Source organism: Panthera uncia, chromosome C2, assembly GCF_023721935.1.
Source record: "Panthera uncia isolate 11264 chromosome C2, Puncia_PCG_1.0, whole genome shotgun sequence".
NCBI classification, from domain to species: Eukaryota; Metazoa; Chordata; class Mammalia; order Carnivora; family Felidae; genus Panthera; species Panthera uncia.
Genome location: NC_064810.1, coordinates 59,683,415 through 59,709,099, shown reverse-complemented (window position 1 = coordinate 59,709,099; position 25,685 = coordinate 59,683,415). Strand labels below are relative to the sequence as shown.

The 25,685-nt window shown below is 35.7% G+C and overlaps 1 protein-coding gene across 49 annotated transcripts in view; it reads left to right on the top strand.

The window, feature by feature from the left end:
* ZBTB20 (zinc finger and BTB domain containing 20) overlaps window positions 1-25,685 on the top strand; it is a 769,297-nt gene that overhangs the window by 531,757 nt on the left and 211,855 nt on the right. For 48 of the 49 annotated variants that reach the window (XR_007457485.1, XM_049629359.1, XM_049629402.1 and 45 more), the window contains one exon: window positions 724-821. The exons of the other annotated variant lie outside the window; for it this stretch is intronic. The gene's annotated coding sequence lies outside the window, so the exon portion shown is untranslated. The remainder of the gene's footprint in view (window positions 1-723; window positions 822-25,685) is intronic. 49 annotated transcript variants of the gene reach the window in all.

Genomic DNA, 25,685 nt, shown 5'->3' with positions numbered 1-25,685 from the left:
GAGGTGAATACTGAGACCAAAAGATGTTTAATAACATGAATGAAGATACCCAAAGAGATTGTGGCAGATCAAGGCCTAAAACTTTCTTCTAAACAAACACTCTCATTTGAATAACTTACATTGATGTACTTAAGTCTAATAGGGCATTCATTTTTGGAATAACTGGGGTTGCATACTGGCAAAGCCAGTTTAGGGACGTACGTTTGAATAGTTTGGAGATATTTCTTCCTAAGCTGTATTTAATCTGAGTCATGGAAGGAACCATTACAATTTCAATGAATTTTGTTCTCTTACAAGGTTTCAAGGAAACACTTTCTCCATTCCCATTTTGGCACCTGAAAACATATTTTTAAACGGGTCTGTTCCTTTAATAAATATTCGTTTAAGTAGATCATATTCTAACATTCTTAGAGACAAAAAATCTTTTATCAGATTAAAAGAAATCTGTTTTTTATTCCCATTTTTAGCCATGTTTGAGTTGGTCCTTGTCAGTTTCCCCAACAAAACACTGATTAAGACATCAATGTTTTTGTTTGTTTTGGTTCTTTTAATTTAGCACAAGGGGAAAATTTTAAAAAATGCATTTACCTTTTTGCAGCTATGATAATTATATACTCTATTTTTCATTTATGCAAAACTTTATTTTTGAGGGTTTTCTTTTTGTTTCATTTCTCTGTTTTTGCATTTTCCAAACATCTGTACCGTGGCTGGTGGCGAGTGTAGCAGTGACTGGCACTTTTCCTCCACGCTTTGAGAGAAAGAGAATTGGCTGGAATAAAACCTTGCTTTCCATATGGTCGACTTGAAACAGCATTGAAAAGGTATCGTCTCTTTTTCTTTTCTGAAACCAGAGGTGAAACGCACGAGCAAATAGCAATGTTGATGCCAAACCACCTGCTGATTTATATCAGAAAAGTCCTTGGCAAGGCATCCCCCACCTTGTCCCCCACTTGGCGAGGCATCCCCCACTTTGTTGAAAACCTGAATAGATGATCTTTGTGCACTGGTAGCGCCACATCAACAATATATGCTGCCAGTCACTCACTTAAGAAAGCCTAGGTTCTACACATAGTCAAGAAATGAAAGGTTTGCTTTTGGTTTGACAAAATGAGCACTTTGTAAGTATGTTTAAACGGCTGTGAACCGCTTGCTGATTCCTGGAGTATTGGGGTCGGGTCTATTGTCAGGGACAGTGAAAAGAATGTGACACTAGTGCCTTCTTTCACCTTGATTAATTCTAGTTAGGAAAAGCAGTAGTCTTTGTCTTATCAATTATTTTAAAGTAATATATTTCTAGCACATAAAAATATAAAGAATAACATGAGCATACAAGAATCCCGCACCCAAATTGAACAAACCTTAACTAATTTGGCACACTTATTTTCAAAACTGTTTTTTGTCTTTTATTATTCTAAGTTACATACAATGATGTACATAAATTAAGTGGATAGCTTGATGAGCTTTTATGTGAGTGTGTTTCCATGAGGCAACACCCAATCCAAGATACAAAACATTCACAATACCTAGGAAGAGTCCTTGTGCCCTCCCGTGTGTGATATTCTCCAAAGCTTTAACATGAGGTTGAAAACAAGCAAAACTATTCTGACCTCTATCACTACGAATTAGTTTTACACAAGCCAAGCCATAGTATGGCTTATATAAAATGTATTCTACTGTAGGTATCACTAGAATGTATTTATTGAATCTCTCGTTGTTGAACGTTATTTCTAGTATTTCCCAATCACAACAAATACTGCAGTTAACATTTTTATACATATTTTTACACAGGAAGAATTGCTTAACTATAAGAAACATGCATTTTCACTTTCACTAGGAATGTAAAATCTCTTTCCAAAATGGTAGTGGTGGCAATTCATATTCTCATTAACTACCCATGAGAACTTCTCCACATTCTTCACAACATTTGGAATGGCTAGACTTTTAAAATTTTTGTCAGTTTGTTAGGTATTAAATAATGCCTCATTTAAAAAAATTAATTTATAAACCATCGGGACTCTCTCATGTGTGTTGCCTGTTTGGGTCTTTCCCCATCTTACTATTAGGTTATTTGTTTTGCTACTGTTATCTGGACCGGTTTGGGTTTTGGTTTTGGTTGTTGTCGTATTCTGGATTGTTGTTGTAGTATTCTGGATTATCATCCTTTGGGTAATAGAGATTGCAAATATATTTTCCTAATGTGTAATTTCTTTTTTAGCTGTGTCTGTAGTAGCTTATTTTTTTAAAGCTTCTCATTTTAATGCAGTTAAGTTTATTGATATTTTCCTTTATAGTTTGTGCTGGGACGCCTGACTGACTTAGTCAGTTAGAGCATGCAACTTTTGATCTCAGGGTAGTGAGTTCAAGCCCCATGCTGGCCGTGGAGCCTACTTTAAAAACATGTACATATATGTTATATATATATATATATATATATATATGTGTGTGTGTGTGTGTATACACACATACATATATGTGTATATATATATGTATGTGTGTGTATATATATATATGTGTGTGTGTGTGTATATATATATATGTGTGTGTGTATATATATATATATAGTTTGTGTTTTTATGTCATTTAAGAAATACCTCCATATGAAAACCTTCCTTGATTTTCTTCTAACAGTTTCAGAGTTTTGCCTTTTACATTTAGATCTGTAAACTCGGCATTTATTTTTGTATGTGGTATTTTAAATGCACCCCATTTTCTTTTTTCCATAGATGACCCAATTATCCCAGCACCATTTAACAAGTTGGGCATTCTTACCCACTAATTTGTAATGCTATCTTTTGCCTACATTAAATCTATTTTTAGGATCTTTATTTCAACCATTTGTTTCTCTATCCCTGTGTTAACACTATAATGATCATAATTAATTATAATTAATTATCATAGCTTTATAATATTCTTGTTAACTGGTAAGACAAATCTCTACATTGTTCTTTCAAGTTCTCTTGGCTCCTTCTGGCCTTTTATTACTCAATATAAATTTTAGGGTTAGTTGGTCAAGTTTTGCAAAAGCCTTGCTGAACTTTATTTGTAGTGACATTAACTTTAGAGAATAACCTGGGGAAGAATTGACATTGTGATAACATTATGTCTTTCTACCCATTAACAGACTATATTCCTCTACTAAATCAGATCTTTATTCTTGTTCTTTATTAATTTTTTATAAGTTTTACCATAAAGGTCTTGCTAGAACCTATTTTGTTAGATTTCTTCTCATATTACTTGGATCTTTGAGCTCTTATGTAGAGTCTTTTTTCCATTTCATTGTTTATTGGTCATCATTACTATGTATTCAGAAACTTTGCTTAACTCTGTTGTTAGTTTTAATGACTAAACTGAAAATTCTCTCAGATTTTCTACATAGGTATGTGTATCATCAGTGAATAATGACAGCTTTTCTCTTCAATTCTAATTCATAAGTGTTCAATTTCTTTTTCCTGTCATATTGCAGCACTAAGACTTTTATATAATGTTGAATAAAAGCAATGATATTAGGAATATCTGTTATGTGATATTTGCCTAGGATTTTGATAAATTGGAATTTTTGTGTTAAGGAACTTGCCACTATCTATTTATAGTTTGCAATGCATTTTTAATCAGAAATACTAGTTGAATTTTATCTAATGTATTTTCTGCATCAATATGATAAAATTTCCCATTAATATGTTAATATTTTATATGATATTAATGTATTTCCTGATATTAAACATTTCTTACATTCCTGGAATAAAACTTTACTTGGTCCTGGTATGTTTTTTTAATCCACGGTTGAGTTTAATTTGCTGATATTTTATGTAATATGTTTGCACAGGGAGATTAGTCTTCAATTTTTCTTTCTTAAACTGTTATTGTAAAGTTTTGGTGTTATAGTGGTACTAGCCTCATAAAGTAAGTTGAGCAACATTCATTTTTTTCTTTTTCTTTTTTTTCTATTTCTGAAATAGCTTTCATATAAATTGGGATTACCTGTTCTGAAAATTTGGTTAAACTTGCCTGTAAAATCATCTGGACCTGGTATTTTCTGCCCATAGTGAGTAGGTAGAGTAGGGTGGACTTCTGATTATCAGTTCAGTTTCTTCCATGGTTATTGGTTTATTCAAGTGTTCTATTTCATCTTAATTTTAGGAAGTAAGTTTGTTTTTTGTTTTTTTTAAAGAAAAATATACAATTAATCCTTAATCAGGGCACCTGGGTGGCTCAGTTGGTTAAGCATCCAACTTTGGCTCAGGTCATGATCTCAGAGTTAGTGGGTTTGAGCCCCATGTCAGGCTCTGTGCTGACATCTCAGAGCCTGGAGCCTGCTTGGAATTCTGTGTCTCCCTCTCTCTCTGCCGTTCCCCTGCTCACTCTCTCTCTCTCTCTCAAAAATAAACATTAAAATAATTTTTTAATTTAAAAAAACCCAGTTAATCCACACTTTCCAATTTATTTGTATAAAACTGTTCATAATAGTCTTAGATTTTTAATTTTATATTTAATTATGTCCCCTTCTTATGCCTAATATTATTTATCTGAGCCTTTTTTATTACTCATTGTTAGACATTTTTCTGTTTCACTTACTTTTGTTAAAAACTGTCTTTTTATTTTATCTTCTTTATTGCCTCTTATATTCTATATCATTACTTTATGCTTTTATCAATATTATTTTCTTCAGTCTACTTAAAATTAGATCGTTTTTCTTTTCCTAGATTCCTGAGTTAAATTATTACTCATTCAATTTCAATGCTTTTTATTATTTTAAAGTTAACTTTAGTCTCTAAACTTTTTTCTAAGTTTTTCATTAGCCACATAGCTTGTTTTGGTATGTAGTTTTGTTCAATTTTAAATATTTAGTAATGTCTGTTTTGATTTATATTTAACTTAGAAGTATATGTCTTTACTTTCTAAACATAAATATACTCTATTTTTATTACTAATTCTGAATTTAATTGCCTGTAATGAGACGATGTGTTTTATATGGATTTAATTTAAAAAAATTTTTTTTAATTTTTGTGACCTAGGACATGTTATCTATTTATTCAGTGCTCATATTAAAATTTTTATATGTATACCTAACTATATATTTTTCTAATAAAAGATAAAGTCCACTTTTTAGTATTTCTGACTTTCTCCCTAATGTAAAAAAGGTGCCTAGCATGTAGCATGTTTTATCTACTTACTAATTATCAATCTGTTATTATAAGTACTGAATGGAGTTTTAGTTTTACCTATTTGTTTTAAATATATGCAAAAGTGGTTATCATTGATTTTTATAGTTAATGCCTAATTATATTTTCTCGTATATTTTAATTATTACTGTGTCCGCCATTATTCTTGGATGATATGGCTTCCTTTCGGGTGCACTTTTCTTGTTGAATTACATCTTTTAGTAATTCTTTAGGGAGGGCCCCGGGGAGTATACTCTTTTTATATATCTAAAAATGTCTTTATTTTATCTTTTGTCTTAAACAGCAATTTATCTGGGTATTTCTGTTCAGCATTAGAGGATATTACTCAATTAATCTTACACAATTGTTCTTCAACTATCATTACTTAAGAGAAATCTGTTATCAATCCAGTTTTCATCTCTTTGTAGTTAGTCTACCTTTTCCCTTTGGTGACTTAAAAAAATTTTTCTATATCCTTGATGTCTTATAGTTTCTCTGAAATGTGTCTAGATGTGGATTTATTTTGAATTATCAGTCATGAACTCAGGGTATACTTTCTAATCTCAGGACTCTAATGCTAGAAAATTCTCAGTTATTATCTTTTCCTTTATTATTTCTTTGTTATTACCCCCATTTTCTTCTGGGATTTTGTAAGATGTATATTGGTGTTTCCTAGTCAATTCACATATTTCAATTGCTCTTTCATTTTCTGAAAAATATATTTTACTTTCTGTGATTTTTTTTCGAGTGAATTCCTTAATATTACCTTCCAAGTCACTAATGCTCTTCTTGAAATTGCCCAATCTTAAATTATCCTATCTATTGCATTTTTAATGTCAATGAACATATTTTTCATTTTTAAGATTTCTGATTGGTTCTTTATTCACCTATTCTTATCTTACTGCTCTATGTTTTTATTTAATAATTTCTTGTTCTCTTATAAGTATGATTTCTTATCTCTGAGCATCACAAGCATACTCATGTTGAGGTCATTGTCAGACAATTCTATAAAATCAAACTCACCTGTAGTGAATGTTCCAATTATTAATTTTATTCATTGTTTTTCTTATCATTAGATTTCTTGCTATGTTTTAGAATTTTATTTTGTAGGTTGATGTTGGTCATAAGGCTTTTTTTGACTTGCCTCTTGGTCCTCTTTCTTCCTCTTTTTTTTTCTTTGTTCATGCATCCCTGGCTAGTGGTTTTTCAGTTGCCTCTTATTGGGATTTCTGGGTTCCTAATCTCAATCCAAATCTTGTACCAGTAGCTTTCAGCTTTATCTCTTTAAGGATATTTGATCATGAGGCTGTGTCTTTATCCTTCTACTTCTCAGTGCCTAAAGTGCTATATAGGCTGTTGCCCAACGTAGCAGTTAGCCAAATTTTTTGCAGCCTCTTGCTGAAATAGTGAGCCAGGCTCAGGTCCACCATTTTATATGGAGCCTTTTGGCCTCATTTACTCCAAAGAGCCGCTAGACTCCCAGCCATGTCTGTGTGCTTCTGAGTCCAGATTTGAGCAGGCTTATAGCTTCAGCCCCATTTGCTTCTTTTAGTTTCTTTGTAAAAATGATCCTTTTTAAAATTCAACTCTGCCTCTTTGATTTTCTCATTTTATACCATATCAATTTTTTTTAGTTAACAGTATATCTCAGGTGGTACTCCTTTGATTTCACCTCTCTTTTATTTAGATATATCATTTTAAAACAAATATTATAAATAACAGTTGTTATTATTGAATGTCTAGTTGTACTAGACACTAAACTTTATAGATACTATCTTACTCAGTCCTCTCTATAATCAGTTATTTTTATTCCCACTTTATAAACTAGGAAATTGAGGCAGATAGGCTAAATTCCCCCTTAGGAAAGAGGTTATAATAGTAAATGGCAAAAGTAAGATTTGAACTCAGGTTTTTCCACTACCAAAATTAGTGCTTTTAAAGTACTACCCTCTGGTTAGATTTTGTGTTTAAAACAAAAAACAAAAAAACCTATGCTATAGTGTTTATTTTAATAAATTAAATAAACTAACTGTTATTTATTGTAAAAATATACCTGCTCCTAAACCTCAGAAATCTTATTTTATATTGTCTGGGTTTTTTTTATGTAACCTTGATCATGTCTCTATCCCCCCCTCTCTCTTTTTCTCTCACTCTCTCTTTCCTTTCTCTTTTGATATATGATTGTTCTATTTGTTATTAATCTAGCAATTTAGAAGTTATAAAGCATAGTTTGTTCTTATAATAACAATTACTATTATTTTTTAAAAATCCAGCCCTATTTTCTTTAATTATCATCATTAATGAAATTGTATGCTGTATGAAATGAGAAACTTAGGATGCTGTTTCTTTATTTCTCCTCCTATTCAGTTTCCCATTTTTTGTTATAACATATTATGTCAGTTACAGATTATTATTAGTTTTATGATACAGCTGTAGAGGGGATAACTGCAAAAAGTTAAATCATTTATTTGGTAGTAGAGAGCTTCTAACACAAAGTAGGTACTTAATAAATAGGTGTTGAGTATGAAATGAATGGACCTGTTTTGTGTACAATACATACAGAGAAAGAAAACGTATCTGAAATGTCTTTAGAATCTACTTCTACTGCTACCTTGGATTTTATAAACTGTTGGGCCACCATATGATTTAGTAAATACTCTTTCTTTTACTTCTTTTATTAGGCAGACACCTGCTTTGTGAGCCAACCCTTTGCAATCAATGAGCCTCTATCAAAGTTAGTTTCACTCACAGCTAATTCCACCTTTGCCCCTTCTTATCCTACCTTACCCCTATATATAATAAATATATCTGGCAACTCCCATTCTCACTCAGCGACTACTGTAAAGTTTTCATTTGGCAAATAATGTGTGATTCTTGAATATGAAATCGTGACTAAATATCAATAATTAAATCATATTCAATTGTTATTGGTCCATGTTCTTCCACAGTAACTCATGTTGTTTACTCTTTGCAGTAGTTCTTGTTGTTTTACTTTTTAAGGATAGTTCTTAAAATCCCCAGTCATAGTCAAAGGAAATTCTTTATAGAAGTTGCTAGGAAATTGGATTTTCCTTTGAACACCACTAGATAGTACCAAGAAATTTAATGATGATCTGTAACATGCTTAAAAATATATGATGCTTCTATTGTAGCAAAGCAGATTAAATGAAACAATGTAGATTAACAAAAAAAAAAAAAAACGCAAACTAGTATAAACTGGATCATTTGCTGATGTGCAAATTTTATGGAAATTTTAATGGCATATTTGATCGATTTATAAGAAGTGCATATTTGTGTTTATAAGAATACTCAAGCCTCCTATGTGGCATGATTTTAATAGTATTTTGTATGTAAGAACAGATTGAAATTAAACGGTCTTCTTAGCTGTTTCTATTCTTTACATTGTAGAAATGATTTTTATTATTCTCTATTTAAAAGTCACTGTAACTGGGAATCAGGAGACGGTTTTGGGTCCCAGTTCTGTCATTTAACAGGTTCTCTTCTCTTGGGTAATTTATTGAATGCTTTGAGTCAGTTTTTTTTTTATTTATAAAGAGTTGCATCTTTTTTATATTTATAATATACCTTATATTGTATTAATATGTTTTATATTATAAATATAAAGAAGGAATCAGAATAGAAGAAATCTAGAATACAGACAGGCAGTATATAGTGATAATATCAGAGATGGAATAGAAGCAAAGATACGAAGATACTGAGATATTTATTTGTTTAAAAAATCTAAAAAGATTATTAAAAGAAAAAAATTATGAAAGAGGACATGCAAATGTCTAATGAACATGTGAAAAAGTATTATAACATACTAGCACTTATTGGCATGACTTATAAAAATAATAATTCTCAATGCTAGTAAGAGTGCAGTTAAACTGGCATTCATATAGTGATGGTGGGGGTATTGTATTGACACTAAATTCTACAAAGTAAAATGGCAATATATCATCCATAACCTTTCTTTAAAAAAATGTATCTTTTTGACTGAATAATTTTACTTCTAGGAATCTATCTATTGGGGGTAGAAACTCAGACCAAGATTTATGTACAAAGATGTTCATCACAGTGTCATTTACAAAAGTGGAAGAGGGGGAAAAAATCCTAATAAATCCTAAAAAAAAAATCTAAAAAATATTTAATTGGAGAAATTATTAAACAAATTATGGAACATCCGTAGTCATCTTTGCATATAGCAAGTATTATTTACATAGTTATTAAAGATATTTTAAAGAACTTTTTTACTAGGAAGTGTTCATGAAATAATGTAACTAAAAGTGCATAATCCAAAAGAAATTTGTATACCTAACATGATCCTATTATAAGAATCTTATAGGTATAAGTATACCTATACTTATAGGTATAAGTATACCTATAACATGATCCAATTATAAAAATGAAAATATTTGGTTATAATCAAAGGAAATACATTAAAATGTGAACCACATTTGTATGGTGAAATTAAGTGATTTTTTTCTTCTTTTTCTTAAAGTTTCTAAATGTTCTAAAAATATGCTAATAATTATAAAAAATAAAATTTTTAAGCAAACAGCAAATAACTTAAATAATATTAATTTAAAATTTGATAATAATTCAATTTAAGAAATTAATATATGTTTAATATTTATCACCCTTAATGGAATTAAAATGTTTTGCTTTCCAATGTATTAAGCTTTTGAAATATCTGTGATACAGATTTTTGGAATTAGATCATATTGAATATGATATGGTGTGTATTTCCTGAGCCACATCACATTGTTTCTATTGCTCAGTGCTTCTCAGAGTCTCTCTCTCTCTCTCTCTCTCTCTCTCTCTTTTGTGATCCTTGTGCATTTGCTTCAGGTTTTCAGCTTGTGCTCTAACATTCTAGAACCTCATTTTCTTTTACTCCATCAATCAGTTCTGACATTAATATGCTCAAAGCACATGTACATGTATATAAGATTATCATAAAGGAAGAAATCTAGATCACTCTTTATGTTTTCAATTGTTTTTAACTTCAAAATTTCTCATCCTGTAATAATTTAATAATCTAATAATAACATTTTGAGTAATTGAGACATAGGAAAATGAAGTAAAGGACACAGCCAATATGTCAACATAAAGTCACTTTTATTGGTAGAATAAACTACTACTGATAACATTTATCAGGCACCCATCTCAAGAATAGAATCTTGGCTACTCTGTGTAAGAATGAATAAACATAACAACTTACTTGGCTCTGTACACAGAACTTAGCCAAAAAAGAAACCCACTTAGATGCCAGAAAGAATGAACCAGATAAAGTTTTATTGGCTCAAAATACTCAAGTAACTTAGTCCACTCCTTTTCTAACAAAACTGTGTAAGTGAAAATGTAATCTTTAAAAATCTAAATTCCTTACACTAGCCAATGGCATAGTGCTGGAGTAACTAAACATTTCCAGACGGCACCCTCTTTCCCTTCTGCCAGGAGAATGAACCACTCTCCCTCCAGCTCAGGCCTCCACTGACTGACTACAAGTTAACCCAGAACTACTTGTACACAAGCTCGTCTCTTTTTCAGAACTGTAATCCAGTGAAGGTAGAGGTTATGTCCTATTTATCTTTGTTACCTCAGGATCTGGCAAAGTGCATGATTGTTGAATGAACTAATGAAAGATTAGCTGCTTTAGATGACTTCAGTATCTATAAAGATAAATGAAGGAAAAGTTAACTTGGTTTCAAATGTTCACACCCTATGTATTATTTTCCTAACATTTAGGCAAGTTCCATTACAATGATGCTATCACCAAATCATGAATATCTTTGGAAGTAAATATCTTTCAAGAACATATTTTTCTGCAAGGCACAAGGCTAAGAATTAAAGTAGTGTAGTTCTTAAGAGTGCCTGCAATGACTAGTGTGAAATCCACAATAAGTTACTAAATCTCTGAATCTTGATCTTTTCAAGTGAAAGATGGGAATAGTAGTATTGCTTATCTCACAGTCCTTGCTGTGGAGACTGGATGAGATCTTGCATGTCAGACAGCATCATGCCTGGCTAAGCCCTTTTGGGCCTATTATTACCAGAATTAATTCCTCCCAGGACAGCTGGTTGTACTTGCACTTGTATCTTGACAACTGGGACAGAGGGTTGGTATACCATCAGGGCTCACACTGGTTCTAGAATCAGAGAACTTAAGTGCATAAGCCAGTGTTTTTCAGGCTATTTAGTAGCATAAGAATTACTTGGGAAGCTCATTTAAAATGTAGATCTTTGAGTTCCACCTCAAGACACACTAATTTAGTTGATTTGCTCTGGAGTTCATATGTCTTTTTGACATGCTCCTCAGATGATTCTGGTGTACCTGGTCCCAGACCAAGCTCTAGGTAACCCCGACATCATGACTCCCTCCCACCCTCAACTGCATATCGCCTGCAGCCCCCTGGCATCATTCCCCAGGACTCACCCTACTGAATACTTAAGTGGGGCTTTGCTGCCCCCACTCCTTCGTCCTGCCCCATTGAAAGCAGAAGGGAAGAATAGGGAAGACAGAGTTAATCAGGAAAACTTGAGTAGCTGCAGTAAATTATTTGTTACTTGGTATTAGTTGGAGTGGTGGTCTTTTGTATTAGTCCAAAAGTGAGCTTACTTGACAGGTAAGCTTGAACTTCAGAACAGTAGTTTTGCTCCTATAACTGTGGAATGATTGGCTATACTGAAGTTTATCTCCTGTTTCTTCGTGGACCTGCTATCTATAGAACTTAGATGAATAAGCACAATTGAAGTGCAAAGTGTTAAATGCATGCTTTGATTTAGTCAATGCATTTGCACATTGAAGTAATTAGGATGTATTTAAAAGCATTCTGCTTGCAATACTTTGTTCTCCGTTTCCTACAAATCAAATTAGTGAGGGTAGATTTGATTTTGACATCATTTTGAAAATATTTTCTTTTTCTTTTTTAAATTTTCTGAGTATTACATTTTTATAAAGTTCAAAACACAACCAACTGTGACTAAATTCATAAAAACAAAACAAAAAGTCCAAAGTGCAAGAAAATGAAAAACAGCACAGAGTAATATGCAATAGAACAACATAAATCAGACCTCACAAATATAGTTGTAATGGCACACTTTATCCATGTCTGATCAATTAATAACAAGCACATATTCAGATAGCAAATAGCTCATTCTTTCCCTTTGATTGAGAGCCCCAAATTTAATTATTCATCTCAGTCCAAATAAATACGAAAAGGTAGCCAGACCTACTTAGAAAAATCTTAACCATCTCTTGTTTTCATTGTACTGTATGTAATGCAATGAATGAATGGGAAGAAAGAATGTAAAGGGTGTTTCCCCTTTTGCGAACAAAGCATTCAAGCAAGATTATTTATTTTTTAAATAGAGTTAGATTTGGTAGAACCAAGAAATGTTTATGGAACGATGTTTCACCAAGGCAAACCTGAGTTTTACTCTGCACACTGTATTATCTTTGACAAATTATTTCACCTCCCTGGTCCTCAGTTTTCACATCTTTAAAGTGAGAGTAATAATATCTACGTTACAGAATCATTTTCTTAACATGCAGTAATGTATTGGAAGTGCCTGGAATTTAATATGTACTCAACAAATGGCAGTTATTATTATTAATTCAGGAAAGAAAGTTTGGAGGGATAAGAACCCTAAATCCTCTGAGGAAAAAAGACTAAACAAAAATACTCTGTGTTCTCACTTTCTCAGAGGCTATTTATAGGAGTCTCAGATTTTATCCAAGAATTTTATCTATAGAAGAGATTGTTTCACCTTTATAATTTTCTTGCCACCCAAATTATTGTCCTTAATGTAAATCAGTGACCTCAAACTACATGTTGAGAAATACCATTGATACTATTGAAGTGCATATTTGAATGACTATAATTTTCTAATACAAAATTATTATCATATTCTTTTGTTGAAGATAAACAGTACTTTGGACTGGGTGCAGATTAGATAAATTTAATTCCTCTTATTTTTTCTATACTAATTTTATAGTTTTAGAGGTATATGTATTTACTCATAGAAGTGAAGGGGAGAGACAGAGAGAATGGACAAAAACAGTAGATTCATTTGTGCTTCTTAGGAAGCAGAGAAGCTATATCATTAGTGACTACCTCCGTGTTTCATATATAGAAAGTGCTCATTAAATGATTGTTGAATCAGGGCGCCTGGATGGCTCAATCCGTTGAACATCTGACTTTGGCTCAGGTCATGATCTCGCCGTCTGGTCCGTGAGTTTGAGCTTCACATCGCGCTGTGTGCTAACAGCTCAGACCCTGGAGCCTGCTTCGGATTCTGTGTTCCCCCTCTCTCTCTGCTCCTCCTCTGCTCGTTCTCTGTAAGTGAATAAACATTTAAAAAAATATCTTAATGATTTTTGAATTAATACATGGGAAAAAACAAAATGCTAAGAAAATAGCTGTACAGCATAAAGGAGCCAGCTCAAAGGTAGTATATGTAGTTAGTAAACAGAGAACTTAAAACTTATTTATGGGCTTCAACACTTCTTTAGTTAGGTTCCATGTGGAACTACTGGTAACCATTTTTATTCAGAACCTCTAATTTTAGCTGGAAGAAGCAGCAAAACCAGAGGAGCCAACTGACCCTCAGTCAGAGAGCCATGACATGACCCTCATTTTAGAGCTGGAAGAACCATAAAGATTTGCTAATACAGGGGCCTAACTTCCCAGCTGAAGGAACTGAATGATTTCCCCAAACATTTGGTGGCAAAGTTTATTGATACTCAAACTTCGGTTTCATGATTCTGGTCCAGTTCAGTTTATATTGTACCATGTTAGCTTTGTGTTGGCAGACTGTCCCTCTGGGGGGTTCCCATATATCTACAGTGGCTTCTTATCCTTTGACCAAAATAGTGCGATGGAACATCCCGAAATTCCTCTGATTAGAATCATCTCACCTGGTCTGGCATTTTCTATAGACCCTAAGAGGCCACAATAAAGAAATTCTTCCTTGACTCTTAAATTCACTTTTTTTTAAATATAGAAATAATCTATATTAAATTATTATTAACCACTAAAAGCTCATTCAAACTACTTTAGCTCCTTTCAAGTGATTATTAGTTGGGGCTAAAAGGAATGGAGAGGAAGGAACCATTATAATTTGATTGGAGAAAGAGAAGGAAGAGTTCTGTCCTTGAGGTGTTACCTAGGGCAAGGCCAGGCCAGGTGGGCTGTGACTGGTGGGGGAGGGAGGGAGGGTGCAGAGCACCCAGGAAGTCACTGAGAGATTTGAATCTCAGAGAAGAGAGGAGATGAGAAGAAGTGAAGGGATAGAAAGAAGTAAAAGAAGTGGGAGGGTACTGCAGGTAGACCTCATAATTTGGTCTTTTGGTTCATTATTTATTACATTTGTAACCCTTATGCTCAATGGGGAAGGAAGCCTTGGGTTCAAATCTTTTGTGTCCTGTTATAATTTATATTGCTATTATCAAGTAATAACTAGAATTCCCTGAATAAAGTATTAATGACATCCATGAAAGAAGAAATAAAGCATTTAACAGGTAAATCTCTTCCCCATCCACCTAAAGAATGGAGGAAGTGTTGATGGGCTGTTGATGGTGACTTAAACTGGCATACTAGGAATTTTTATAAATGGTTTTCCCATGCTCCATTGAATCTGTGGCTGAGACTTTAGTTGTATACCAGCTGTGCGTGCAAAATCTCATAATTATTCTTACTGTATTAAGCATTTTATAGCAATTTTAGCTCTAAAATGCTATGCAATAGTTTTTATGCAAGTGTACCAGACATGTAAGCTGTTCCAATGAAAACATTTCCTTTCATTTAGACACGTGGTTTTAGGTTTCCAAACTTAGCTCTTTGCATTGATGGAAGAATCTTTAGGCCAGACATCAGGTTTTTTTGGTGGGTTGTTGGATTTTCTTGCACATGCTTTATTCCTTCAAGCAGTCTCATCAGAAAAGGGGCATTTCAGTAAATGTACAATACTGATATTAGCAAATACTGCCGCTGTGCACTAGCTCCTCCACAGCCTGTCCTGTTGAGAAAGGCACTGGAGAGGAAGCTAGGGTTGTCTCGGCATCCCTCTGGGGTATAATGACAAGCAGGCAGAAGGACTTGGACTTAAGCTCTCTGCAGAAGGCTGACACCTTTAACACTGCCACACATGCTGCTGCGCCCTGCAGTGGCAAGTCTTGGGCCTGAGCCCAAAGCTGGTGTGGAGTTTGAACCCTTGGCATTCTGGCCCAGGGCCAAGTGCTATCAATGGAACCCCACTGACACCTTTAGTTATTCTTCCTAGATTAGGATAGTAATTTACTTGTCTCTTTGATTTCAAGTGTCTGGTTTTGTTTCCAGATGCCTCCCAGCTCATCTGTATTCCAGGGGTTTCAAAAGATTTTAACCTCATTGGTTCTTTCCTTTGTCAGTTCCATTTGGTGAACACGGGAGGGATACAGAGACTACAGGGAGGCAAGGGAGGGAGCTGTGCGTGCGTGATGTAGGGGGCATGTGGGGAGGGCTTGGTGAGACTGCAGGAATAAATGAAAGGCATATTCGCTTTCAGAACATCAGCTATTGTACCAGAGCAAGTCAGGGTGGAGTATAAGAGGTGATATGTAGGACAATGTAGTGAAAAGTGTCATTAGATGGATTCATGTGTAAAAGCCCTCCAAACAGCAGTAATCTCAAACTCACCCAAACAACTGCAATATATGAAAGAGATGGAGAGACCATAGAAATTTTATCCCGATGCCAATACGGTAACAGCACTTGGATTTTAACATGTTATAGTAGGAAAAGGCATTTATGCAGGGGTGTTACTCTATGTTTACAAGGGCTTGTCTAGCACTGTTTATTGATTTTACTGCAATTCTTTCCCCAGGACCCTGTAGATAGATAATTGCTAGAAATGTCCATCATTAGCAGAGCAGCGAGTGCAACCATCACACTAGGAAAAAGATACACATAGGACCCTGCAAGCAGGCATCAAATGGGGGTAAGAGTCACACAGTAACACGTGCAGCTATAACTCCAGGCAAACACACACGCAACACCCTGTGTAGCCATTGCAGTGAGAAAATACACACAGCCCCCTGTGCAGCCATCACACATCAGGAAAATACACACATGACACCCCTATGCAACCATCACACCAGGCAAAAGCACAGACATAAAATGCTAAGTCAATAGGAATGAACAGCTCATAAAAGCCTACTGGAATAGATCACATCACAGCCAGGTACATCTGTTCTCAGCACTAACCATTATCGTTAGCTTAAAATGCTTAAAATCACTGCGCATCCTCAGGTCTAGGGACAGATTATTCCAAGAAGATTCTGCTAAATAGATTTGGCAATGCAGTGAAGGGGACCTCTACTACATTAAAGTGATGCATTTTGCATCTCAAAGGCTGTCAACTGTATTTAGAGGAACTATGTGATTGAAGAACAATGCGCTGGGATGGAATAGCAATTTTTCAGGCCCTTCTAAATCATCTGGGGGTGATTTTTACCCCAACTTGAGTTAAGTGTACAATTGAATGGGCAGCTATCAGACTGGGAGGTGACTAATAAAAGCAGAATTGGAAACAGCTTTCATCTGTGCCGCAGAGTAAGCCACTCCATTCTGTTTCAAACTGGAACTCTCGGTGGAATGCCCTATCCAGAGGTCTCAGTGAGGTCAGACTTCAAGCCATGAACTTGAGATAAATAAGTAGGAACTGCAGTCCTTGCTTCATAGGCTTGTGGGCCCAACTGGGGGGAACAAAGGAACCACCCACCTCTTCTTTTGCCAGAGCCTTCTCTTTATCCTCTTGCCTTGGTCTATGATGTTATCCTGACTGTGTGACACAGGGGTTATTGCACGGCAAGGGAAGCTCTGTGTGTCCTTCTGAAGAGTGGCCCAAAAAAAAATAGTTAGAAAGAGTTTCAAGCTTGCAGTTCCGTGTTTCAATTACAGTGGCGTTAAATGTTTCTACCGAGTGAGACAAGTTTCAAGCTAGCTTGTTAAGAATGATTTACACCATAATTCTAGGAAAAAACAAATGTGAGTGACTGAGATTTGAAAGGGAAGAGTAGGGGGGAAGTGCCAGACTAAACGAATCCTAAGTAAATAGGGTGGGGTGCAGTGGGTTTTTTGGTATGTTTTGTTTGTTACTTTGCTTTTTTAGGAAAAAAAGAAAAAGAAAATGTATGTATTGTTGGTAATTACTTCTCTCACCTGGACGGAATGAAGCAAAAGAAAATAGAAGTGCTCCATTTGCTCCTTAACCAAAATTTTAGGAGAGGACAGGTGTTTCTCTTAATTCACATGACATCTTACTGGAAATGAGCAGTCCTGGAAATGAGAACTCAGAATTCCACTTCTTTTTATTACTTATTTTCAAATGTGGTGGAAAGGTTTTGTTAGGGAGAGATAAGCATTTTCCATAAAACAATGCAGTAGTGACATGAGGTAATTACATGGTGACTGGGACATACCGCTTGGCATACTGGACAAATTGCATGATACCTACGTGATAACTATAGTAACGCTAGTTATCGCTACCGTATTATCTCCTGATAACTATATAATTAGTTGGTGTCACAGAAGCACCCTAAACGTATGCCTGTTCCAGCTACTCTGGTAGGAAAAAAATAAATAAATAAACTTTTTTGCAAGGGGGAAAAAAAGCTAATGAAGAAAGTTGCCAAGAACAGATATTTTGTAATCTGTGCTAAATCTCTGCTGGAAAAACATGAACAGTAACGAAGCTGAGAAGACAGTAAAAGAAATTCGGGGCAAGGTGCCAGACGCCCAGACGGAAGGAGAATGTGGACCAAAAGATTGCGACAATCGGGTAATTATGGTTTATGAATTTCAGCTTTAATCTGTAGTTCAGTGAGTCCTGATTAAATATCTGTTAAACACAATTAAAGTTTGTTTTTGTATTTCACCGTCTTGATCAGAATAATTAGAGACTGCGTGTTTCATGTCAAAAGTAGCAAGAGGAATTTTAGTGAATGAACATCGTTTTTAAAAGCCATTTGTAGCACCAGCTGTTGGCATTATTTTATATTTTAGTGTTATCAGCATAAAGATGGTCCTCTGGATGCTGAATAGTTTCCAGCAGGACAAGGATGTTAGGCTGTCACGATGGGCCCGTGCTGCGGAGGCTTAAATGTGTGCGGGCTCGCGTTCACAGGAGATAGTGGACAGAGGAGATGTAGGTCAAGAGAGCAGATATTTTAGGTGAAAGAAGAAGGAAGACATTTGAGTTACATTTATCCAAACAAGGAGCTGAAAGAAGGGATTTCTCATGGTGGAGTCATTTGTGTCAATACCTGAAAATGCTGGTTAGCCCTCAGAGACAGGTTGTATATATTAGTGCCCAAAGGAAGGGCACAGAAAGGTGTGATGAGCTACACTGAAACTCTCCTGGTTGGTTCTTGGCTAAAAACAAAACCCAACCTTTTATTCTCAGAGTTGGTAGAAGGTAGTGCTGAGAGAATTTGTCATACTGATCATTCTTTGGCTAGGGATAGCGGTATGAATTCTGCAAAAAGGGACCAGTTGGAATAGAAGAAGGATTAACTCAAAATGGGTAAAGGAGTAAAATAAGACACTACAAACCAAAAGTAAGACTATGATTTCCATACGCATGTGCCAAAAGGGAAGCTGAAGAGTTGTAAATTTCCGTCTCTTTAAAAATTATATGAGGGTATGTGTAAACCCTTCTATGCAGCTTACCGTGATGGGAGCTTTAAAGAAGTAAAATACTATCTTGCTTGCTATTTGAAATTTAGGTATCTGGGCAATTTTGGTTCCTGTGATACACAGCATGGTAACTCCTCTCTATCCTAATCTTCAGAACCTGTGAATATGTTGCCTGACATGGCAAAAGGGACTTTGCAGATGTTAGTTAAGGATCATGAGATGGAAAGATTATACTGGATTATCTGGGTGGTCCTGATATAACCACAATAGTCCTTGGAAGAGGAAGAAGGAAGCGATAGGGTCAGAATCAGAGAAGAGGATGTGAGGATGAAGCAGAACCTCAGAGACAATGAGATGAAAGATAGCTGCCTCTGAAGGTGGAGGAAGGGCCATGAGCCAAGGAATGCAGGCTGCATTGAGAAGCTGGAGAAGATGAGAAGGGGGAGTCTTCTCTGGAAGCTCCAGAAAGAATGCAGTCCTGCACCTTGATTTGGGGCCTTCTGTCTTCTAGAACTGTAAAAAAATTCCTGTTTTGTAAGCCATTAAGACTGTAATACTTGGTTAAGCAACAATAAGAGACCAATATAGAACCCATGAATCTGCTCCATGGATTTGATCTCCATTTAAAAGCTGTCCAGTTAAAAGTGCATCTGGGGACTATGAATTTCATCTTCTAAAGCCCATTCTCCAGGCTGTCTCTGTGGTATCATTTGGAGGTACCTGCTGTGGTAAGAATTAAGAAAGCCTATGTATTATAAATTAAAATCATGGGCAAATTCAGCCCCATCCCCCAGCACCACTTACCAATAATACATTTCACATGAGTGAAATATTTACAGGAAGGGAGGACTATAAAGTGAGAATTGCTTCTCCAAGAGCAATCACAGTTGACATTTGAATACTTACCACAGGTTGAACCATTTCACTTTGTCAGTTTTTCATCCACAGAAATGGCAGTTTTATATGGTTCAACATACCCTGTGTTATCTCATTTAAATCTTCTAGGACTGGGGCACCTGGGTGGCGCGGTCGGTTAAGCGTCCGACTTCAGCCAGGTCACGATCTCGCGGTCCGTGAGTTCGAGCCCCGCGTCAGGCTCTGGGCTGATGGCTCGGAGCCTGGAGCCTGTTTCCGATTCTGTGTCTCCCTCTCTCTCTGCCCCTCCCCCGTTCATGCTCTGTCTCTCTCTGTCCCAAAAATAAATAAAAAACATTGAAAAAAAATTAAAAAAAAAATCTTCTAGGACTAAGATTAAAAATTTCTCCTAAAATTGTAAAATTAATAAATGTCTATATAGAGGTTTAGGCTAATAAGATGCTTATGCCTAACCTATTCAGGTAAAAATGAGATTAAATCCCACTGGCCAAAGGTGTTTTAGCAGAGTGGAGGATACAGACATGTATGTCATGTGCTATTCCAAAAAATAACAGTTAAATCATGAGGGGCACCCGGGTGGCTCCATTGGTTAAGCGTGGGACTCGATTTCGGCCCAGGCCATGATCTCACAGTTCATGAGATCGAGCTCCACATCGAGGTCCATGCTTTTAGCACAGATACTCTTTCCCTGTCTCTCTCTGCCCCTCCCTGCTCATCTTTTTCTCTCTCTCGAAATAAATGAATAAACTTAAAAAAAAAAAAAAAAAGCTTGGGGCGCCTGGGTGGCTTAGTCTGTTGAGCGTCCAACTTCGTCTCAGGTCATGATCTCATGGTTTGTGAGTTCAAGCCCCCTGTCGGACTCTGCGCTGACAGCTCAGAGCCTGGAGCCTGCTTCGGATTCTGTGTCTCCCTCTCTCTCTCTGCTCCTCCCCTGCTCACACTCTGTATCTCTCTCAAAAATAAATAAAGATTAAAAAAAAATTTTTTTAAAGCATATGCTACCACATAGGAAGATAGCATAGCAAATGCTTTAGAATGGTATTGCCTGGGGTGCCTGGGTGGCTCAGTCAGTTAAGCATCTGCCTTAGGCTCAGGACATGATCTCACAGTTTGTGGGTTCAAGCCCTGCATCGGGCTCTCTGCTGTTAGTGCAGGGCGCACTTCAGATCCTCTGTCTCCCTCTCTCACTGCTCCTCCCTGATTTGCTATTTCTCCCCAAAATAAATAAACAGTAAAAAAAAAGAATGGGTTTGCTTACAAGGATTTCTAGCTTCTTTTGGTTTAAGGCTTCCATTAATAATCTCAAGAAAGCTGTGAACCATCTCCCCAAAGATGGACAACACCCTGTGAAAGGATTCATAGACTCCCTCAAGCCTAATGACAGACCTCAGATTAATTATCCTTGGGTTACAATTGTGTTCTCAAAAAAACACTCTGGAACTGACTGGTCTGACGTGATTCAAGACCAGACCTATGCAATACTATTTTGCCACATGAGTTTGGACCAGTCATCAATGTACACTAAGGTCCAGGCTTTTAATTAATAAAATTAATACTTTTGATGCTGATGTGCTATGAATGTACATTTTTGTTTTTAGAACATTTGAGATGCATTTGAAGAACCACTGAAAAGCACTGGTATTGTCCTTGTTTACTGTCCATTCTTTTATTATTCAGTCATTTATTTATTCATTCATTTAGCAAATATTTATGGAGCCCCTACTGTTGTAGGCACTGGGAATATAATAGTGAGTGGGACTCACAAGGTCCCCTTTCCTCAGGGGCATTCTAGTTAGAGGATATAGTCAATAAATATGTAAACACACTAACATACACCAATGAATGAAAAGAAGAAAACAAGAGTATAACCTAATATAAATAGCATGTAAGGAGATGGCATGTGGCTGAGACTTGAATGATGTCAGAAACCAGCAACATATGAAAATTTGGAGGAAAAGCATTTCAAGCAGAGTGGAATAGCAAAGACTCAGAGATTAAAATGAGCTAGGCATGTGAATTATGAAAGGTCAGTGAATAAGGAAAAGTATATTGGAGATGTGATCAGAAAAACAGTCAGGAGCCAGATTATATAGGCTTCACACTGAGCAGTTTGGATTTTATTCTAGTTGCATTGGGCAACCATTGGAGACTTACATGGAAGGGTCTGATTTCTGATTTAAAGAAATCATTGTTGGGGTGACTGGGTGGCTCAGTTGGTTAAGCATCTGACTTCAGCTCAGGTCATGATCTTCCGGTTCGTGAGTTCCAGCCCTGCATAGGGCTCTGTGCTGATAGCTCGGAGCCTGGAGCCTGCCTCAGATTCTGTGTCTCTCTCTCTCTCTGCCCTCCCCCACTCGCACTCTATCTCTGTCTCTCTCAAAAATAAATATACATTAAAAAAAAATTTTTTAAGAAAGAAATTGTTGTTGCTGTATAAAGAAAATGGAGTATAGGGGAGCAAGAAGAGAATAGTTAAGTTAGTTAATAGTTAAGAAGTTAAGTAAATAGTTAATAGTTAAGAAGACACCCAAAGCTGAAGATTATAGTCTCATGGCCACATCTATATGGCCTCACAGAAAATTCGAGATATCTTATGTTGACCAGCCAAGAGAGCAGAAACGGAATTATGAAATATAGCATCTCTTATGTTTTTGGCCTACTAAAGGATTGTTTTGGCCTACAAATGTTCTTCCTGAGAGAAGGAAGAAAGGAAATATGAACAAAGCCTAATGATACTGGCAAATGAAGCAGTTATTTGGTGGGGAGAGGATTGTTAACATCACTGAGGAAGTCACCAGCAATCAGGAACCTCAGTAGATAAGGATGCCAGGGAGAGTTTGGGCCTATTTCACTAAGGTTCACTACAAGTCTGCTTCTTCTGTTTTCCTCAGACCAGCTTAAGATCACAAGTCTTCTGAACTCTTCTTCTGCCCCTTTTAACTAATGGGTTTAAATGTTCTGCTTCTCACCACCATCTACCACTCAAACTAGTCCACAGAGAAGATCACTTACAGGGGTTAGAGGCAAATGTAACTTGATTGAACATCAGGAAAGCAAGGGATTCTGTTGTTCATAGGTGTTTCCCAATCAAATTAAAAGATTAAGTCCAGGAGTTGATGTTAGTGTAATGTATTGGAGCTTTAGTGAGTCACCGACATTGCTTACAAGAATTTTAGTTCTATTATACTTTGTCAACCAACTGAAATCCTTTAATAAATGGTAAACCATAATAAATACACCCAAGAATAATGACCTGTGTAAAAACAGTGATGTATTGTTAGTTTATAAACAACTTATTTTCACTAATAAGCTAGAAAATTATATTAATCATTGCTCAATGACACTCATAAATAATGCAGATTGGTAAAATATGCAACTATGTATAAAAATACGTCTAGAAAATCATTCAGAAGGCAAGGGGCAGTAGCCTTTTCCAACTGCCATTCCTATGAGACTATAAGTTACAGCTTCAGAGTAAGTGGCACAGGGTGAGCAAATTGCACTAGAGTTAAAGGTAACTAACTGAAAGTGATGTTGAATTTCATAATCAGAGATCCTGGAATGAATATAATGCAAATTATATTTCCAGGGAAACTTGAGTATAATAGTATAGTATTATGAAATAGCCTTATTTCATGGGCCGGAAACAATTAGGTACTATATATGAAAGACCTGTTGCAAATACTAAATGCACTGAACTTATTTAAGTGAAGGCTTAACAAATGGTTATTACTGTTGTTGTTTGTTGTTGTTGTTTTAATGTTCTATTAATCCTGTAATAGAATTTCCTGCCCTTTTGCCACTTCAGGTCTTTATGCTTTTTTAAACCTTTCCTTCCCTCCAGTTCTCAAACTGCCCTTTCTTTGGGGAACAGAATGTAAATTATCCTATCTAAATTTCAAGAATGACTATTCCCACGTGAGAGAATATCAAAGCTGAGAAGAGAATACAGAACTCTTAACAACCAGTACTATTCATGCCAGCTCATCTGCTACCTCCTAATAAAACTGGTTGTTAATCTTCCCTGATTTGTCTACATCTTTCAGGTAATAAAAGTGTCTAAACCATAATGCATTCTTCCAGAGAAGATAATCAGGTAACTTAATACCTCTCTGCTCAGCAACACAATGTCCCTTTGTATCCAGTCCTGAATTGGATTGACATTTCTAGCTGACGCTTTACATCAAAGGTCATTTTGCTCAGTTCACTATCTGATCTTTTTTATTGTCTTCTAGCATATTCCTAATTCTCAAAAAGATTTCTTCATCCCTGGCAGTATACTGAGAGCTCCCAATTTCATTATCTCATTGGTATATCGCATTAATTATTAAAATTTCTCTAATTGTAAGTTTCTCTTCCCAAGAAAGTGTCTGAGTCCCATCACTAAAGATATTAATAAGCAGAATTTTGTGAACACCAAATGTATAGCTAAGCTGGGCATAACCCTGAACTGCCAAGAGAACAGAGAACTCCCAAGCAGAAAGAGCTCTCCAAACTGAAATGATTTCACAAGGTGATTCACTACTTAGTAAATTTTCTTAAAAATGGAATGAGTCATTGTGAGCAAAAGATGTGGTTTTCTTCATTTAGTCATGTTGAGCCATTCAACTCATACAGGTTGGAAAATAATTTCCAAGGCAAGACCAACTGATGCCTTGTGAGTTAATGTAGATGTCACATCCTGAAGGGTATCATTTGTTTTCCCTTCAGTTTGGCGTCCCTATTTTACCCCCTAGAAAAGGAAAAGCTTAAAAATATTATGATCTAATAAAATAACAGGACATTCAAAACTTATTTACTAAAAGATAAACTATAGTTGTTAAGTGTTTAATGCTATCAGGTTTAAAAAGAAAACAAAAAAAAATGATTGGACAGAAATTAGAAATCAGAAGTATATTAGGAATTCACATCACAGAAATATGAAAAATATGGTGCCCTTTCTAGAATCTAAAAGCCTTGAAGATAGAGTACTACTACTAGAACTAAAGGAGATAGGATCAAAAGAAATCACAAGAGAATATGCAGATTTAAAAAGGATGCTCGAGAGCTGAGGAAGAGATACATTTTGGATGAAACTTTCATAGTGATAGATCATTTATCAAGGTATGAATAGTCTATAGAGTGCAAGATATCCTATCTCCCAACAAGATTTGATAGTAAATGCCGTTGAGATTGGGAGGGTAGAAGGAATCGAAAGAAAAAGGTCAGCATAGGTTAGATGAGGAAACATCTGTCGGGAGACACTTTGAAAATCATGAGTTCATATTACATAGCTGTTCATCTTTATCCTACTTTGTAGAAAGAATGTGTAGACAAATCTAGAGGTGAAGGAACACCCACAGGAAGGAAACAGTTAATTTCTCACTGGCATACTTATTCTGGTTTTTTTTAAATTGTGTTTATATTGGATGGTGGGATATTGTTGCCTTCCATTGATAGAATAAAAAAAAGAAAAGCAGAAGGAGTGGAAGGCAACAATACCTGTGTTATCTTCCAATGTATTTTTGAATGACTCTGATCCAACTTCAGTTTCAAGCTGTTTAAATCTATCTCACTGACGAGTCCAAATCTAGTGCTCACATGTTTGGGACAATTAAAATCAGCAGGGTCTGTGGCTCCCTAACCCTGGCTTTATTGTATAAGGGGTAAACAGCCACTTGTAATTTAGTGAGTAAGTGCAGGTCTTTCATGATGCACATACCAGCCCCACTGAAAACCGATCAATTTCTGTGCTTGGCAGTGGCATTCATAAGGCCCCTATGGAGCATTATCCCATGCCTGAGGGTCATTACTCTTCCACAGAAGCACTGACAGTTGTGATGAATGGTGGTACCTGGGAAGAGGAGTGTTTGGATGTTTAAACAGATTACATTTTCCTTTTAGAGCAGTAGACATTAGATCACATCTTAGACTGTCTACCCATGTGGACAGTGAGGATGAAATCAGGGCAACTCATATGTGACCTTGT